Genomic DNA, 20,752 nt, shown 5'->3' with positions numbered 1-20,752 from the left:
GTAAAGGTTCCACAACATCCGAAAAATGGGGAACGAACTTGGAATAAAATCCCGCCAGACCAAGCAGGGAACGAAGTTCATTGATGTTTGAAGGCGCCGGAGCTTCTTTCATCGCTTGGATAGATGACGCTAGTGGAAAGAGTCCTTTGCCGTTCACAACATGTCCCAGAAACGTTAGTTCCGTGACGTCGAAAACGCACTTCTGGTTGAGTTTCAGGCCCGCTTTAGAAAGTCGTTGCAAAACGATGCGAAGATTTGAAAGATAGTCTTCTCGAGAACGACCATATACGATAATGTCGTCGATGTAGAAAAGTACACCTTTGCACCCTTTCAGTATGAAATGCATCATCTTTTGAAATGCTGATGGGGCTGAAGCCAAACCGAAACATACTCTCTTAAAACGAAAAAGCCCGTCGTGCGTGATGAAGGTAGTCAGATCACGACTCTCAGGATCGAGCTCTAGTTGATGGTAGGCAGACGCCAAATCCAGTTTCGAGAATCGCTTGGCGCCAGCTAAGCTGTGCAGCAGCTCGTCTGTCTGTGGTAGTGGAAAGCTTTCAACAATTATAGCTTTATTGGGCTCTCGCAGATCAACACACATTCGTATTGAACCATCCTTCTTGCGAACAACCACTATAGGAGAAACCCACTGAGAGGCGTCAACGCGCTCGATTATGTCTTGGGCTTCAAGTTTCTGCAATTCAGCCGACACTTGTTCCCGAAGGGTAAACGGCAGCCGTCGTAGCTTGCTGGCAACGGGTGGCACGGAATCACGAACCTTAACTTTGTGTTTGAATCCTTTGGCAAGTCCGAGCTGTTTGTCAAAGAGGTGTTCATACTCTGAACGTAGCTCAGCTGGTAATGTAGGAGTGCTGGAGGCTAATGCAAGGCACTGAAGCGATTTACCTTCAATATTCATCTGTAGTGCCGCAATGGCGTCTAAGCCCAGTACAGTGGTGCCTTCAGATACCACATACAGAAGAATACAAGCAGTTCTGTCTTGGAACGCAGCTGAAGCGACAAAACATCCTCGAACTCTTATCTTGGACTTGGAGTAGTCGAAAAGCTGCACTGAGGTAGGTTTCAAAGGGTAAGAGCTTGCAAAAAACTGGTGATAGAGTTCTTCAGTCAGGATAGTGACAGAAGATCCCGTATCAACTAGAAACGAGATAGGGTGACCTTCCACAGCGACGGATGCGTAAATGCCATGCTTGTTTCCATTGACAACACAAACTGTTTTTCCGCTACTCTGGGAGCTAGCGTCGTCGTCGTCATCAACTTGTCGAACTTCAGCTGAATATCCAGACGACCTACACATAAAATCTAAGTGGCCAATCTTCTCGCAGCGACGACATCTGCGCTTGCGGGCCTTACATGCAGGACTGTTTGCAAGATGATCAGTCGCTCCACAACGATAGCAAGCTCGAAGGTTCGTGGCACCTTGTACGGGATGCTCAGATGCTTTGGCTTTGCACTTATTACAAGTTGTGCGTTCATTTGGTTGTTCAGAAGACCGAGAAGAGCTTTGCGCGGTTTTAACGTGATGAACTGAAGCCTCGTCGCAAAATTCCTTAGCATGACTCACGGCTTCTTCGTACTGATTAGCAATTGTTATAGCTCGTGAGAGCGTCAGTGACGAGCCCTCAAAAAGTAATCGCTCACGTAAATGATGATTCGTCGTTTTCGAGACAAACTGATCTCGTAGCATCTCATCAGCGAGGCTTCCGAAATTACAGTCTGCAATGAGGATTTGTAAAGCAGAGACGTATTCTTCCGCTGTCTCACCTGCATGCTGAGCACGGCGACTGAAACGTTGTCGAGCCACGATGACGTTGACTGAACGCTTGAAATGATCCGAAAGCAGGGCGATTGCAGAGTCATATGCGTCATTCGTCGACCCGGTGTCACCTGTGCTCGAAGGACTAGTAGCGGGAGCAGAGCCAGACTGCAAGTCCGCTGGCTTCAGTGTAGAGAAGATCCGCTGCCCCTCCATACCAAGGCATGTGAGCAGGATAGCTTTTCGGCGTTCGGCTGGAAGCTCTGAAGCTCCAGAAGCCACCATGTACGTCTGAAAGGCCTGCTTCCACTGGTCCCATGGGACAGCCGGATGACCAGGCGAAGGCAGGAAAGGCGGTGGCGGTTGCAATCCCGGAATGCTCATTGTGGTGATGCAGCAGGAATCACCAGGACTGTTGCACTTGCATGGGTTGAAATCTCGTCGCCAATATGTTGTATTTAGAATACAGAGGAATGATGCATCCGATGCCTGAACATCATCTTCTTTATTTTGTGTCCCCGCGCCACCATCCTCATCTTCTTTCCTATACAACACCTGGACCGGTTTCCCCGCTCGCCTGGCTCCCTGGACCAGTTGCCCACCAGGAACGCAGGTCACTGGCATCCGAGAACGAGTTGTCCCGTTAGCCTGGCTCCCTGGACCGGTTGCCAAGCAGGAACACAGGTCCTTTGCATCCGAGAACGGCGTAGTGGGCGATCTGGGTTCTCTGGACCTGGCGAGAACCCAGATCGAGAACCTGGCTTGCTTGCTTGCTTGATCCTCATCCATGGCGCTTACCCACTGCGGGGGATTGGCCAAGAAGCCGGCGGTTAAAGGTTAAACGGAAGGGGGAGACGAAAAAAATGTAAAAAAAAACTAGACGAAAAAGGAAATCAGGGTGAAGTATAGTGTTTATGATAATTTGGACAGAGATTTACAGGGCAGAGACAGAATTAAAATGACTGTAATTGTATATAAACAGCAAAAAATTTTTGGTGGTATTAGAATAATTTCGAACCAGCAATTAGTGATTTAATGAGTTATACAATTATTTATTTCGAGAATTAACTGGGTAGTCTTTTTGTGTCACAGATATAGTCACAGAGGGCCACGCAGATGTTCCTGTGGCTAAAGCCCATTGAAGAAGCCCCGAAGGAGAGGATATTTTGAGTAGTTAGAGAAATACCCAATTTACGGAATGAAAATTCGAATTTCTTCCTCTGATTCCTAAAGCAACGACAAAATAATAGAAAGTGGTCAATGTTTCGGGTTCCTGGCAGGTAGGACACAGAGGGGACGGTGCCAGACCAGAGCTCTGTAGGTAAAAATTTAATGGTGGGATTCGGCAGCGTAATTTTGTTATGGAGATTCCTAATTTACGTGTGGGACACCATTTATTGTCCCACGAAAAGGACAAATGATTAAATTCCGACATTTGTATTTTCAGTTTTGTAGAATCTTGTAATAAGGAAAATTTTCTAAACCTAGCCGCAGTGACATAAGCCGAACTAGGCATGACAGACATAACTGGTCCATCAAGAGATATCCGCACAAGTGTGTCAGCCATTTCGTTTAAGAATATACCACGATGACCTGGAACCCACACCAATCGTACCAGACGTAAGTTAGGAGGGGTTAACAATTTAAATGTATTGGTTACAATAGTGTTTGCAGATGAAGTGAGCGATGTACATACTGACAGTGAATCAGTCAGTATAACCACTGTTGGGTAATTTGAAGGAAGTTTCCGCAGAGCTAAGGTAATCGCTGCTAGTTCAGCCAAAAATATGGGTGTGAAATCCGGAAGGCGTACTGCATAAAACCAGGATAGTGATTCGGAGAAAATACCCACACCCGCTTTCTCTTCATTCATTGACGCGTCAGTCGCGATCACGTGATTTATTCCTAGTTGCGTTATATGATCTTGTAACATGCCGTTTAAGTATGTAGTGGGCAGGAGTTTGGCATTCGATGGAAATATATAATCAAATTCAATCATTATATTAGGTAAGGGTTTGTCTGAGCAAGCGATCTCGCGTATATTAACATTTAATGGATCGAGCTCAGCTTGTACAAACAAAACTTGAGGTCGAAGTAGGCGGGACCAATGCTATCGAAAAATGCCCTCATTTCCCTAATGAATACAAATTGTGATCTTCTCAAAGAAGATGCATAAATGTTAAATTATGTTTTTACCGTTAGAATGCGGAATCTGCAGGGAAGTGTAGGCAGTCGTGCTTCTTGATATAAAACATTGTTAGCTACAAATTTTGGCAAACCGAGACAATTCCGAATTGCCTCCCGCTCTAGAAGAACCAGGGGGTCAATTTTGTACGCTGGCCCACCAGAGAATAGCACGCACCCAAATTCCAACATCGGACGAACATACATACGATAAATCATCATTAAAGTGTCTCTGCGTAGCCCAGAGCGATGTCGGCCAAGTTTGCTTAGCATGCCAACCGCATGTGTCGCCCTAGATTTAACATGATCAATGTGATTTCGCCAGCTCAGGTTTGTGTCGTATATTACACCGAGATATTTGATAACGTCAACTTGCGGAATAATTTCCTGATAATATTGGAGAGAGATATTAATTGGCACATTAAATGGAAACACAATCAAGGCGCTTTTGTTAACATTGAGCGACATTCGAATATTCGCAAACCAGGCTCCAAGTGTTCCCAAGTATGACTGTAGTGTACCCTGTAATGAGTGAATATCACTCGCAGACGCAAAGAATGCTATGTCAACTGCATAGACATATACTTGTACACTATCACACAACGGGATTGAACTTAGTAAAATGTTAAACAAAATAGGAGAAAGGACAGATCCCTGGGGAACTCCTCTTGTTTGACTATATTTTGGTGTCACCAAGCCACGCTGAGAACAATAAAATTTCCTATCCTTTAAAAATTCATGTATCCAATTTAAAATATATCGAGGGAAATCCATGCTATTTAAAACGTTTAGGAGTATGACATGTTCTACACTATTATGGGCTTTAGCTAAATCAAGGGTCACTAAAGCTGCATACTGCCACCTGTGCCGTGCAAGTTTAATGCGTTCCTGCAAGTTTAATGCGTCGATAATCTCGTGCGCAATCACTATTCCACCATGGACAACCAATGCGCTCTTTTGTTGATGATACTACAAATTCAGATTTTTTAATAGTACCCTTCAAAATTGCACAAAGGCTCATCGCTTTAATATCTGTTTCCATATCTGTTCTAGAAGACAAAGTTGACTTAAATTATTTTTAAATTTTAAATAGTCCACGAATGTATGCGTATGCTATTTAAAGAAATGAGGGGGTTGTTAATATCAATGACAATCGGACGGTGGTCACTACTAGTGGCGGCATCAACCACAGTCCAAGAAGCAATGGAAATGCCTGAGCTAGCAAATGTCAAATATAGGACAGATCGTGACTGCGAACGCACGAAAGTGGCAACCTTAGCATTTAAACATGTAAAATTTTTAACATTAGCCCAATCCCATAAACGTTTTCCAGATGAGTCTGTGCGAAAGCCCCATGACACATGATGTGAGTTGAAGTCACCCGTAAGCAATATGTTCTTTTTGCAGTATGTTACTGCGACATCAAGTGGGCGTACGTTTTGCACTCCAGCGGGAAAGTAGGAGTTAATTAGAGAGAGCAGGGCGCAACCCGGAATAGTTATTTCTAATATTAAGATTTCACATTCGGATGATTGGGTATGATGCGAAATTTTTGCTTTATGACAGAATTCAGACGAAATGAAAAAAGCTAATCCTCCACCTCGGGAAGGTCTATCCAATCGAAAACACTTGTAATTGTTCAATGAAAGTCTTGGTCAGCGGACAAGCAAGTTTCTTGTAATAGTATAACGTCTGGCGATTGTTGGGAGATTAAATATAATAAATCTGTAGTTGCAGAAAGTATTGATCGGCAGTTCCACTGCAGTATCCTTAGGCACCCTATGTTGACGGTAGACAAGCAGCCGCAACTGCTTGGTCCAGGACTGCCTTTTAGAAAGTCAGTCCTCGTAAGTGATTCTTTCACACACTTTTTTTGTTTTGGAGTTAGGAGAACGAGGCATTTTGTTGTTAGGCGATCTTGTGCGTTTAAGAACTCGAGTGTCCATATCTACATCTCGATTGCCTAGAGAGTCTGAATCGGAATGGCATTCATGATCAACCTGAGCGGAAGTCGAAGGACGTACTGAATGCACACTGTTAGGAGGAAGAGGTGTCTGATAGTTAGGTGATGTTGCAAGTAAGACGGCCGTGTTTTGTGCACTGTTTGTTAGTGTCTGAGATATACCAGCCAATTGCGTTGGTATTACTGTAGTCAAAGATTCAGAAAGATTTAGCAAAATTTTTCTAATGCCTTTTCCATCGCTTTTTCTATTGCTGCTGTAATTGCCTGGGGCAGTGACTGATCCATGCCGAATGACTGACGGACTGTTACACCCGCATAACTCTGGGTCCTGCTCTGAATTTCTTCAAGAGCTTCTCGACGAGAGCACCGTCGCCTGTCCATTATTTCAATTACCTGGATTTCTTTGTATCTGGCAGGGCAGTTGGAGTAGTCTGCAGCATGATTCGCATTGCATAAACAGCATGACTGCTCCTGAGACGTGCAATCGTTGGCATCATGTTCTTCTCCGCATAATCGGCATCGAGCACTTGAACGACAGGCATTAGCGCTGTGTCCGTACCGGTAGCACTTGAGACATTGTAGTGGTCGTGGAGCTAAGGATTCAACCCTGTAGATTAATGGCCATGCCTTTATCTTTGATGGGCAAGCCGTCCCAGCAAATGTCGCTATGATTGTTTCTGTAGGGACCCTCTTATTGTCTACAAGTCTGGTACAGCGGTACACGGAAACTACACCTGCTGCAGAAAATAGCTCTAGGATTTCTGGTGGAGTTAAGCTTATGTCCACACCGCGGACTAGGCCTTTGCAGCAACTAGATGAGGAGGGATGAAAGATCTCACCGGCTGCGTGGCAAAGTTCGTGCATTTGAGTAGATCCTGTACACAGGTCTGGTCTGGTGAACAGCAAAGGATTCCCCCACGTCCAAACTGCCTGACCTCGATGATTTGCTGAAAGTGAGATGAGATAGCTCGAAGTTCTGATTGAATAGCCTTGGGGTTCTTCATACGGATAATTCCTCCATTGTTAGGTACCAAAGCCACAGGAACGCTGCTGGCTCCACTGCGAAGAAACCATTCCATCGGTAGATCCTGAGGGGGAATAGAAGCAGACCAGAGGGTATCCTTCTGGCCTGGTGCTGAGACAGACATCACCTTATCAATAACCACCACTGTCTCTCAAGGGGAGAAAAACAAAACAATAAAGGATAAGAAAAGTAACCGCCGGCTACTTGTCAGCAAACCCAGATGAGGATCGGATCAGCGCACACCAGGGCAGCGTCCTTCGAACTGGGACGATCACCGAGCGGCCACCCAGCTCCGGCCGACAGCGCAGAACGCTTCTCCTTCAACGCCGAGCAGCTCAGACCACGCGCCACGCGAGCACACCACTTCGTCATCGCCCCCGCACGGCGAACACGGCAATGTCTTTTTTTGTTTTTCGCACGCTTCCGTACATATCATGACAACCCCCGGTTTTAAGAAAGTTGTTCACAACTATTCAAATGGGGAAGAAGGCGAAAACCAAGGCCAACGTGCTGCGCGAAGGTCCACTTTCAAAACGAGTTCACTACATCTACAACTATTCTTTTAAAAGCGAAGTCAGTAAATATCTTCTTGCTCTTCAACACTCCAAAGGTAAAAATTTAAACTCTAAGGTAATATACGCTTGTTAGCTCAGTGATTAAAACACGGCTAAGGTAATCCGCTCGAACGTTATCCGACCCTTTTATGTAATCAACGGCAAAGGAGTACTCTTGCAAGAGTAAGCTCCATCGCAGAGCTCTGTTGTGGAGATGTTTGGCGGACTGCACGTATTGCAAAGGGTGATCGTCGGATTGTATGACAAATTGTTTGCCGTACAAGTACAAATCAAATTTTTGTACTGCCCATACAAGTGCCAAGCATTCCCGTTCAATGGTGCAATACCTTGTTCCTCGAGGCAACAGGTTGCTGCTAGCGTAGGCAACAGGATGCAAGACCTGACCCTTTCTTAGCTGGAGCACTACGGCACCTAGACTAGTGCTTGCGACATCGGTGCGGAGGGCAAATTTCTTTCTCGTATTGGGTGCTTGTAAAATGGGAGCGTCGCCAAGCTTATTCTTCAGAATGGTGAAAGCTTGCTCTTGAGTCGGTCCCCAAGCAAGCATGTTGTTCCGTCCTTTCCGTGTGAGATCAGTCAAATGCTTGGTGATCTCAGCATAGTTAGGGATGAATTTCCTGTAATAGCCAGTTAGACCTAGCGTCGTAGGTCTTTTGACTGCGAGAATCTTGTCTAGGGTCTTCCGAACAGGTTCAACTTTACCGTATCCTATTCGATGTCCCAGGAAAAAGATGGTCTGCTCTCCTATCTCACACTTGCTGCGTTTGATCGTTAACTTGGCCTGTTGGATTCACTCAAACACACGCCGCAGAGTGACCAAATGCTCATTCCGCGTATTTGTAGCAATGACAACATCGTCGAAATAGTGGTGAACATTTTCTAGATCACCAAGAACGGCTCGCATGAGGCGTGCGAAAACAGCCGGAGCTGTCTTGAAAACAGCATGAATACAAAGTGATACAGGCCAGATATACTGGAAAATGCTGTTTTTTCTCGACTGTCCACAAACATGGGCACCTGCAAATAGCCTTTGGTAAAATCAAATTTTGAGAAAAACTTGCACTGACCAGCAAGGGCAAGAACCACGTCGATGCGCGGTATGGGCTCACTGTCAGCAGTCAAGGTCTCATTAAGCTCCCAGAAGTCTTTACATAAACGGATCGTATTGTCTGGTTTCTTGACAACTACGATGGGAGCGTGATAGGGTGACTGAGACTTTTCTATGACGTCCAATTTTTGCATTTCTTGTACTTCTTTCTCGACGCTTTCCCGTAAAGCTAGCGGGATAGGATACTGCGAAACATGGATTGGCCTATGAGCGGTCAAGCGTAGTACGCACTGGACGAGTTCAGTCTTTCGTGGTAGGTCAGAAAAGATATTCTTAAATTATTCAAACAAGTCAAGCACCTCTGAACGTTGTTCAGCACTTAGCTTCGTAGATAACTTCTCATCAGCCGCCGTCTGTGTACGGAAGAGACTAGGGGCGCTGGCTCTAATGGGAACCTTCTTCGCTTAAAGGGCAACTCCGTCGATTTTTTGATCATGTCAAGCTAATAAAATATTTAGGTTCCCGAGACCCTCCTGTGACGCGCCTGATAGGAGAATTGTTCTGCAAATTCGAAAATAATTTTCAATAAGCAAAAAAGCGCAAAAACGAAACCGAAACCTGACCAACCAGCCGAGCGAACCTCTGCGTATGACGTCACCCCCGGCGGGGAAGGCACTCAACGCATGCCGGTCTCGCCCGCGGGGCGAACGAAACCGGCGAAGAGCAGACGCTCAGCTCATTCGTGACCGCGCCGGACCTTCGGAGACCTTCGGGTGACATTGTAAGCTGCACCACCCATTCGGATCTGTCAAAGAGCGACATATTTATGATTCGGACGAATTCATTAGCCACGAATCGCCGTCCGCATTCGACCCGCCACCACTAGAGCCAGCGCCCATGCGCAACATATTGCGCTGCAACATGAAGACCAAGGGTAGCCCTAAACACTGATTGTGATACGTGCTGCTTGCTATGTTACGTGTTTTACCCAATCTCAGGGAACCACTTCAAATGCTCAATGTGGAGCACGATTTTCCGCATTTGTATCCCGCAAGAACGCCGCTGACAGTCCAAAGCACCGACCGGTGCATTTATTTACATCGGCAAGTACAGCGACCACTCGTCGTTCGCTTTAGATAGCCGCTCATCGGTGACATCAATGAATGTCAGAACATATCAAAACACGCAGATTTTGTGCATGTAAGCACCGTTACATCACTCTGGGTCGCGCTGATATGAGCGACCACACACCTTCGAAAATAGCGAGCGGGAGAACGTAGTATAGGGGAGCGTTGTTGTGCAACCTGCTTATCATTCTTCGTATTCTCGCCATGCACACAATTAGTGTTCCGTAAAGTAGACACAGAATAGGACATTGCGCGTACGATCGTTCATTTAGAGAACGCATAGTTTTCTCGCGGAAACGCCGATGCCGTGAAGTATGACATCGTTGGCAGCTGAACGAGACGGTTGTTTACGCATGCTGTATCGAAGGGGCCTCCGCTTGCTGCCCATTTGGGATAGGAGGCAGACAGTGCACCTCGTAAGCTAAATAATGAGTCAGCATAACAATGAGTAAAAATACACCCATGGATACCCGTAGTCACATTTCCTTTAGGGAAGCGCCGGCCATTGCGACTGGCCGCATTTGAGAACGGCAACGTATACTTATGTTGATTGAGCGTCGTGTCGTCGTTTCTAGCTTTTTGCGTGTGCACTGTAAAAAATGAGGAATGGTTTATTCCAAATCCGTATGGTCAAAAACTGCACTACAGAAGCAGCTTTCTTCATCCTAATGGCTTAATTAGCTTCATATCAGTCGCTCAGGTCCCCCATCAGCAGACGCACGAACTGTGATAGGCTTATCCTCGGCTGAACGCGATCGGCATCGGCTCAAACTGTGTTTGCGGATGGCGAGGGCTGAAATTCGTGCAGCCAACAACGCAACACCGCTTGCCACCCCCCATTACTTGCCCGTCTACAGGGAACGCAATTTCTCGCGACAGCAACATCTCGCGCCAAGCGCTAGCTCACGATTGTCGACTCCTGCACGCTCTCGTCCACGGTGGTGCTCTCGTCGCTGTCGTCTGCATGATCCCGGTATGCTCTGCTTGGTACACTCCTGACGTCATACACAACGTGGCCTGTAACTGAGGGGGAGGTAAGGTAAGGTGTTCGAGGCAATAAATTAAATTCGATAGTAAAAAATCTGCGCAACTCTCAAGCCTGCTTTTTTAGGACATGCCGGAAGTGTTCAGAGGTACATACCCAGCGAATTTCATCGACACCCGTTGACATCGAAAAATCGCCGGAGTTGCCCTTTTAACGGCTCCTCATTTGCTTCCGACAGGCCTTGGTCGATCTCGGTTATAAAAGAGACCTGCTGCACTGGTAAAGGTTCGCGTTCCTCATATTTCTTGAGCATATTGATATGGAATATTTTTCGTTTTCCACTCATGTTCAAAACATAGTCGACCTCGTTCTTCCGTTCGATGACTTCAAGTGGACCCTTCCATTGCATTAGCAATTTGTTGAAATCAGTCGGCAGTAGAAGAAGTACTTTATCGCCAACGTTTAACTTGCGAGGGCGGCTCTTCCGGTCAAAGTAGGTTTTTTGCTTTGCGCGTGCCTTCTCCAACTCGTCATGGGCGAGTTTGCATGTCTCCTCAAGGCGATTTCGAAGATCGACAAGATAGGTGTAGATTGTACGAGTTTCGCCGTCGATATCTTCATTGGTCCACAGTTCCTTGAGCACCGTCAGTGGTCCTCGTACGTGTCGACCATAAATCGACTGAAAAGGCGAGAAGCATGGGTTTGCTTGCGGCACCTCTCTGTAGGCGAAGAGCAGTGGAGCAAGGTACCTGTCCCATGACCGAGGTTTGTCCTGGCACATCCTCTTCAGCATGGTCTTCAGGGTCCCGTTGAACTTCTCAACGAGCCCATTTGCCATGGCATGATAGGGTGTCGTTCGAAGAAACCTGATGGCGAGTAGACGGCCCACCTCTTCCACGATTTCCGCTGTGAAACTTTCGGTAGACCAATGCGAAAAAAAATCTCAATCATTCCCTCTGCCACGTGCACAGCATCAATTGCAGTGAGAACAAAGGCATCCGCTTATCGGGTGGCAAAATCTATGAGGGTGAGAATTTAACGGTTGTCACGGTCCGATTTCGGTGAGAAAGGACCGATTAAATCGACCGCAACGCGCTCAAAAGGTGTACGTATGATAGGCATGTTGCCCAGACGCGCAACACCAATTTTGCCTTTTGGTGTTGTTCGTTGGCACTTATCGCAGGACTTGACGAAACGTTTCACGTCGCCATGCAGGTCCGGCCAGTAAAAATCCGCCAAGACTCGATCTGTCGTGCGCCGAATGCCTTGGTGTCCGGCCGTAAGACTTTCGTGCGTGACTTGAAGGATAGGTTTTCTAAACACCTTCGGCACGACGAGCTGGTTAAATGTCCTGCCGGTAGCAAGAGAGAACTGTCGGTAGACCGTAGAGAAGCCCACCTTTTTTAAGGAACGAGTAGCAGTGGCCTTTTGGTGACTTTCTGTCAACTTCAGCAAACAGATATTTCAACGTTTTGTCTTTCTGCGATTCCTCTGCTAATTGATGTTTGGTAACGTCGCACCACTTTATCTTTGGTACACACAATGGAGTCGTCTTATCCTCTTGTGGCTTGACCATGGCGGAAACATAGTGAGGGTGCTCCACTAAACTCCAGTTTTTGCACACTCGAGTTTAGCGGCACAGTGTCTCTTTCATCGACTGAAGCGTGCTTCCAGTTAATATCTGGCTCGTGAGGTCCTCTGACACCGGGTGGGTTTCCGTGCAAAAGATCATAAAGCGGCTTGTTCATACATAAGGCTGTGATTTCTCCAGTAAAGTACGGTGCATTAACGTGGTGTTTGGCCTCTGGTACAACAATTACAGAGCGATCGATAAGCAGGACTCTGCTACTCTTTCCGGTCATACGCTGCTCGCGAACTAAGTCTCTTCGGATAATTGCAGTATTGCTGCCCGTATCACGAAGAACCCTAATTGTTCGACCGAGCACTTGTCCTTGCTTGCCCTTGCTCTCTATTGGCATTCCTCGAGTGAGGAAAAACGGGTTTTCTTTCATCCGGTCTTTTATGGAAAGTGTCACGACTTTTCGCTTTCTTGTGTTTTCCAGTTTGGTCACACAAAGGAATATCATAGCGGTTTTCGTTGACCGCGCAGGCTGAACTTTTCTCTTTATGCGCCTTCGTGCTCCAGCAGTCGTCGTTCTTGTGACCAACCTCCCCACAGAACTTGCACTTCGTCATTTCTTTAGCTGGGTTGCGACATTCGAGCTTGATGCCCCAGGAGCTTGCAAAGCACACACCTTGGTGGTGGTTTTCTTGGAGCGTCGGTGGGATTCCTAGTGAAGTCTTTTGCGTCCTCCGAAATCTTCCCGAGATTCGATAAGTTCCGAGCTTCAATGAACCGATCAGCCGCATCAGCTAGCTCTTGGAGTGACTTGCATTCTCGTTCCTTCAGGAACATAGTAAGCTTTGGATGGCAACACCGGATAAACTGTTCGGCGACCATGTGGTCTCGAAGGCTGTCGAACGTTCTGGACACGTTAGCCATGTCAAACCAGTGGTCGAAGTACCCTGAAAACCTAGCAGCTAACTGTCTTCCGGTTTCTCCATCCTCTGCCCGTGCCTTGCAAACTTTCTCTTGGTAACCTTGCGCAGTGAATCGAAACCTCTGCAGCAATGCTTTCTTTACTTTCTCGTAGTCTAAATAATCAGCAGCACTCATACGGCCAACTACTGTTAGCGCTTCAACACTCAAACACATGCTAACAGCTAATGCCCACTTCTCTTGTGGCCAATCTTGTCCTGTTGCTACGCGCGCGAACCTTTGCAAGTATGCATGCAAATCATCGCGTCGCTCATCAAACAATGGAAGAAACTTTTGCGGGTTGAGAACTGAAGAGGCGCCACTCGGAAGAGGCATCGAATTAGTGTTGATTCTTGCGGATTCACATTTCATTTCTTAATACCTTGTGGCTGGCGCAGCATGGCCGTTGTCGCTTTTGCGCCATTAAACCTGAATTAACTAACTTTGAGCTCCTTATAGCTTCAATTTGAGCTCAATTATTTGTCGAGTTCTTTCGTCTGATTCCTTACTTGCTTCTCTCTCAGCAGCTCGTTCCGCTCTTTGTTTTGCCTGTTCGTTCTCAATCCACGTAAGCAATTCCACACGTCCCTGCAGGGGCGTCTGCGTAAGCAGGCGTTTGGTGTGTTGCGACACCACGGACCCGAGCACATGAAGGTTGGACCGTCCCACGTTTATCCGTGCGTGGCTTAGCCGTGTCTGGGGAAAATGGGATCCTGGGGGTTGAGTCAATGCAGAGTGCCTGGACCTTTATGGCCCCTCGGTGGAGGCAACACACCCCTTTGGCCTCTGCTTCACGTAGACGGCACCCCTGGGCTGACCCACGCAGGTGCGAAATCGGCGGTCGCCTTTTCCTATCCCCTCTCCAAGCTTTTGCTTTTCTATCTCCTTTCTTTTGCTATCCTATCATCTTTTCTGCCACTTCCTAATTTTCATAGGCGGCTTGGGTTAACCTTGTGTATGTGCCCTCCCTTGGGTATAATAGTGGTAATGTACGGTTGGCGCCTGCAGCCTTACGCGTTGAGCGCTGCAGCGTCCCCTAGTTGGGCTCCGTGGTGGGTGGCCGCCATTGCTGCCGAAATTAATTAAACTACTATGGGAACACCAGCTTTTCCCCGCATACTTGATCGTCATCCTCTAAAGAAGGGACGCACCGATGAACTTAGCCTATCTTTCAACCGACTAAAAGAAAACTATCCAAAATACCATGTTGTAGACAGTGAGAACTCTGAAAAACCGTCCAGATCTATTTCTCCATTCATAGTTGCTAACTCTTTGACCAAGTTTTAGGATCAGGTTATAAAGTAATTAAAATGGCTAGCGGATACCTTCTTCTTGAAGTCCATCAGAAACATCAATATGAGGAACTCGGCAGTCTTGTGACGTTTGGCAACACACCAATTTCTATATCCCCACACCGATCGATGAATAGCTCACGCGGAGTTGAATCAGAAGCAGACCTCCTAGAATTACCGGAAGTCGAACTCCTAGAAGGATGGAAAGATCAAAATGTTCCCAATGTAAAGCGTATTATCATCAGACGGGACATTAAAGAAATCCCCACCAAACATCTTGTCCTCACATTTGGATCTAGCGTTCTGCTGATCCACGTAAACCATCGAAACAGGATACATTAAGTTAACTCTCCGACCATAACTCTCTAGCCCTAGACGGTGCTTCCAATGCCAAAGATTTGGCCATGGCTCGCAGAGCTGTCGTGGTCAAATAATTTGTGCAAGGTGTGGAGTCCAGGGCCACGCCTCCGACAACTGTAGTGGCACTCCTCACTGTGTGAACTGCAGTGGTGACCACGCATCCTACTCACGTTCCTATCCGAACTGGAAAAAATAAAAGGACATAATCACCCTAAAAGTAAAAGAAAATATTTCTTTCAAGGAAGCCCGTAAGAGGTGCTCACTTTTCCACAGCACACCTTATGCTGATGCAGCGCGTCGGGGGGCAGCGTCGCAGCGGCCATTGCCACCTGCGCAGCCCGCACGCAGCGAGCTGTCACTTGTGGCCCCTGCCCCCGGGGTGGTAGGAGCTAAGCCTATTCCACCCAACCAGCAAACAGGCCCGGTTACCCTAGGGTTGCCTGCACCGCAACAGTCCTTGGCGGCAGCCTGCGCTTCGCTTAGCGAACCCGCAGGACCGCCAGCAGCTCCCACGGTGGGTGCAGTCTAGGCTGCCTCACCATCTCCGGCCCCTGCTGGCGTGGCAACAGCCGGTGCAGCTCAGGACCAAAGGCAGCCCCATCGACCTCCGGGCTGGTGGGCGCAAAGGTCTCGTCCTTCGCGGCAAAACTTTCTCGCGAAATTTCTCGCTCGCAAGAGCGCGTGTCCGGCGCCTCACAAGAGGCAATGGCCACTACACCCATCCCGACGGCGCACCAAGCGCCTAAGGAGCGGCGACGCTCCCTCGACTGCTTCAGAAAGGACAAATCCCGCGTTACAGGGCCTGGAAATGGCTCTGTAATTTGAAGCAACACTTCCTTTTTTAGTACACACAGCACCAATTTACTTTCAGTATGGATACACAAATCATACAATGGAACGTCAGAGGCCTTCTTAGGAACCTCGATGATGTGCAAGAATTTTTTCACGAACACAATCCAAAAGTGCTGTGTGTACAGGAAACTCACTTAAAATCGGAACATACAAACTTTCTACGACATTATGTAACGTTTCGTAAAGGCCGCCATGATGCTTTTGCATCTTGAGGCGGTGTTGCCATTATAATTCACAAAAGCATAGCATATCAACGTTTAAAGCTGCAAACGTCACTTGAAGCAGTGGCAGTTCGACTGGTTCTAAACAAACTCGTCACCATTTGCTCGCTTTACATACCCCCACATTATCACTTACACAAACATAAATTTCAGTCCTTTATAGACGAATTGCCAGAACCTTATTTTGTTCTTGGGGATCTCAACGCACGCAGCGGCCTGTGGGGCGACTCTCGCATCGATGCGCGAGGCCGTCTAATCGGAGGCTTTCTTTTCTCATCCGGTGCATGTCTGCTAAACAAAAAAGAACCTACATATTAATGTCATTGCAAACAAAACTTTTTCTTGTATAGATCTCAGCATAGCTTCTCGATCCATATTACCTGAACTTGAATGGGAAGTTATAAACAACCCTTACGGGAGCGACCATTTCCCAATACTGCTGAGAGCAACAAGACAATACGAATCTCCACCACATGCTCCCCGGTGGAAGGTCGATGCAGCGGACTGGGAGAAATTACAAACACTTACCAGTACGATCTCGTGGACTGTCTTCGCTCGGAATTGATGGTGCCGTCGAGTATTTTTCTAACTTTATTATTGATGCAGAATCTAAGTGTACCTCCCAAACAAGCGGACTTTCTAGCAAACGCCGTGTTCCGTGGTGGAATGAACAATGCCGGAACGCGCGTAGGCAGCAGAACAAAGCATGGAGGCAGCTTCGCGATTCTCCTACTGCTGAAAACCTTGTCAATTTCAAGAAAATCAAGTCACAAGGTAGGAGAAGGCGCAGACAAGCCAGGAGAGACAGCTGGCAAATACGCTTATCAAGTATCAACTCATACATAAGGCCAATGTTTGGAACAGGGTCAATAGAGTAAGAGGACGACAAACACATCCGCCTCCTCTGGTACACATGCAGGGAGACAGCCAGAGGACCAAGCGAACCACCTGCATGGGTGCACATTTTGAACATGTGTCCAGTTCATCGCACTATTCTCCAGCATTTACAAGATACATAGCAGCAATAGCAAAACAAAAACTACACCGAAAGAGCGCCGGGAACGAGCCATAAACCTACCTTTCTCTCTAGCACAGCTGCATGCATCACTCACCTGTTGCAACCAATCTGCCCCAGGTTGCAACCAAATGTTGAAAAACCTGCCCTCTGAAACGAAGAAAACCCTTCTCTGTCTGTGTAACTATATGGACCTCCGGCGAGATCCCCTCTGTCTGGAAAGAGGCCATATAGATCCCTATCCTGAAGCAGGGCAATGATCCATCGTCGGTATCCAGTTATCGGCCCATAGCTCTAACAAGCTGCATCTGCAAAGTCTTCGAGAAAATGATAAACCGGCGTCTGATACATTTCCTAGAATCAAACAAGCTGCTTGATCCATAACAGTGTGGGTTTCGCGATGGCCGATCCACCATTGACCATCTGATACGCATAGAGGCTCAGATTCATGAGGCTTTTGTCCACAAGCAATTCTTCTTGTCTGTTTTGCTCGATATGGAAAAAGCATACGACACCACGTGGCGGTTCGGAATACTGAGAGACCTCGCGCACTTTGGAATACGTGGCAATATGCTGAATATCATTTAAAGTTACCTGTCCAACCGCAGATTCCGTGTTTGTGTGGGTAATGCCCTATCAAGACGATATGTGCAGAACACTGGAGTACCACACGGCGGTGTGCTTAGTTGCACCCTCTTTATTGTAAAAATGAACTATCTACGTCTGTACATCCCACGCAACATATTTTATTCAGTATATGCCGACGATGTACAGACAGGGTTAACCTCATGTAACCTTGCAATCTGTGAGCGGCAGGTACAGCTTGGTCTTAACAAACTGTCTAAGTGGGCAGGCGAGAATCGGTTTAGGCTTAACCCACAGAAGTCCACATGCGTCCACAGAAGTCCACGGTTCCATTATATATCACTCCGCGACGCCGAGCGCCTTAAAAATGTCCCTGTCCACCATCTGGGCATCCACCTTTCTACGGGTGCTTTCAGAAGAAGCCCCGTAGAACGCATCTAAGCTGAATCGAATGAATGGTCGCTCTAGCTGCAGAGAAGTACTTATCTTTTGGTTATTTCCTAAAAGTAAACTCAAGGAATACACACCCTACCTACATAACTATAAACCACCTGTCCAGTGCCCAAAGCTTTCAGAACCGGCCTTCCGTGAGAAAGCCCTACGCACTGCGAGTAAGAAGTCTTGCCGAAGAAATGGATGTGTCGCTCCACGAGCACGATGTCATGCCCCCTCCTGTACAGCTGCCGCCATAGCAGTCGCAGCTGATTGACTGTGATCCGCCCTTCGTTGGTGTTACAAAGCATGAGCCGGTCGCACATATCCTTATGCACTTTTGAAGTTGCAGCACAAATACTCTTGTGCAGAATATTTTACTGACTATTCGCGTGAGTATTCGCGGGCTTCCTTCACACTCGGAAAAACACATTTATGTAGCACGTATTGAGCAAGAGAAAGCTGTATCGGGGGTTTTTCATGTTGCTCTACAATCTTCTCATTGACACTTTGATAATTAGGACAGTACTTCTAAAGTTAGATAATTAATTAAAATTAATTAAATCTCAGTAACGAAAAAATTACTGGCGGCTACTCCACTGTACTGGAAACAATACGCACTAGGTTGGCTTCGCGTAAGGCCATTTCTTTTTTTTTAAATCGTGCTGCGTGATGGCTGGGACACCCTGTATATTCACAGTCAGCCAGGTTACCCTTTGTGATGATTTGCATCATCGAGCACATAACACCATTGCTTCGAGCTGTTTGGCCATTACTGGCCCTTGCGCCATAAAACACCACATACCATCATCAGCAACCCAACGGTTGTAAACTTTTTTTACAGTGTTGGCGTTGGAGCGAGAGGCAACACGAAGGTGAATTCGCTCGCTGCTGCGGGTACTACTTTGAAAGCGATTGTCTTGCGGGACGGACGGACGGACGGACGGTTTTTCTCGTTGTGTAAGCATAGAAATGCTTACGCACTTAAAATGACCGACAGACCAGAGTTGTTTCAAGTGGCAAAGACCATACGTCTGCTGAAAGCGCCAAAACCGGGTACACAACCTAACTTCTACTGCTCCTGTTGCACTTACACCAATACAGGGACGTGGCGGTGAAATAGCTTCTAGTACTAATTTGCAGCCTTTGGTGCCCTTCTGAAACCTCGTGCCAGCCAGTCACACTATTTCCAAGTTGCCAGCAACGTGAAAACACAACTCAGCATACGATCTTGCCACGCACGCGGCCGCCGTATCTTTCCGTTGCACCGGAGAAGCGCGCGACGCAGTGAAGTGGACCTACGGGCCGGCGCCCAGGGACGCGGTGGTGGCTCAGCATAAAAACAATTTGCTCGCCTAAACCAAAGATTACTCCAATTAAGCCTTCAGAAATAAATCTCTTTTCTATACCATTCCAAATGAATTAGAGCATGCATTTTCACTTACACCGCATCACCATTCTACATGTGCCTGAACATGAGGCATTTCGCATATTATTCAATGTTTACGCCTCTTCCACTTCGAAACTAATCGCCCGTCACTTCAATACTTTTTTGACACATTTACTGCGAGCTATCTAGCCCCGTGACGCAGTTGTATTGGGTCGGTAAATCTTGCAGAGTTCTGAAAAAAATAGTCAGATGTGGTACAGAACTGCAGTATTGCTTCATCATAGAGAACATATTGAGACAATGTAGCGGCCGCCGATGGGAAAGAATAGGAAATTGCAATTATTTTTCTAGGAACCAGCAGCTTCTTAACGTGCTTCCTGTAGTATTCTGCAGGTGTTTTTTTTTTTTTCGGAACTTCGGTTTCGCCTGCCACGGCAATATTGAAGTCGATGTAAGAGACAGTAGAAATATTTTCTAGCAAAAATAGTCTACGAGGTCAAATAGTGCAGCAAAATGATTGACCACACATTTTTGGAATAGAATCGAACAGGGTCGAGCGCAATATCTGGGACGCTTGGCGTGGAATGACCATTTACGCCCATCCTGTTTTCTTTCCTGTCGTCGTCTTGCTTCGCACTGCCGCCGTCAGATTGTTGCACTTATGCGCAGGGTTGTTGCAAAGTGAAAACTATAACGTTGCATAACGAGCACTCCCAATCTATAAAAAAAGACTACTCAACGTCTGTTGTATGTCTCTGGCGTTTAACCGCATGCGTTTACACCACGCCTAATCGAAACTTCAGTCGACCCATTCATTCTCGAACAGTATCATAGTCACATGTCGAGGAACACTGATTGGCAGGCCAGCTGCTCTCTCGGGAGGACCACAAGCTGTGCTTTTCCGCGAACCTGACAGCTGCCGCATCACGTACTACACTAAAGTCGAGTACAACTTTAGAAGGCAGCGGCATTTGCCCCTCAAAGGTGATTGCACACGAGCCTCCACCAAGGGGGGCGCACACTAGACTGACGTCATCAGCAGGACGGCCGGTGACCCCGCCAATGGAGAACAAGGCAGCCCGCGCTTGGAACTGGGCCGAGTCGCATCAGCGGGACTATTTTTTTAGTCGCGGAGGCAATCGGCGGCCGCGTTTTGGTCATCTGGGCGGGGCTTCTCTTGCCTTCTTAAGTTGTACCGGACATCGTGCACAGCCTTCGCTCTACTTGCTGCTTAGCCGACTCCGCGACTAGCACACTGGTAAGAGACCTTTTTTGATGCCTATTTCAAACATGTAGGTGCTCAAATGTATTGCGGAAATTATTTAAGCCGATCTTTACGAAAGCGTGGGGACCTGGTGTGATAAGCTATGCGTTCTTCGGCTG

Source organism: Dermacentor silvarum, chromosome 4 (assembly GCF_013339745.2).
Source record: "Dermacentor silvarum isolate Dsil-2018 chromosome 4, BIME_Dsil_1.4, whole genome shotgun sequence".
Taxonomy (NCBI): domain Eukaryota; kingdom Metazoa; phylum Arthropoda; class Arachnida; order Ixodida; family Ixodidae; genus Dermacentor; species Dermacentor silvarum.
Note: the sequence above shows the minus strand (reverse complement) of the source record.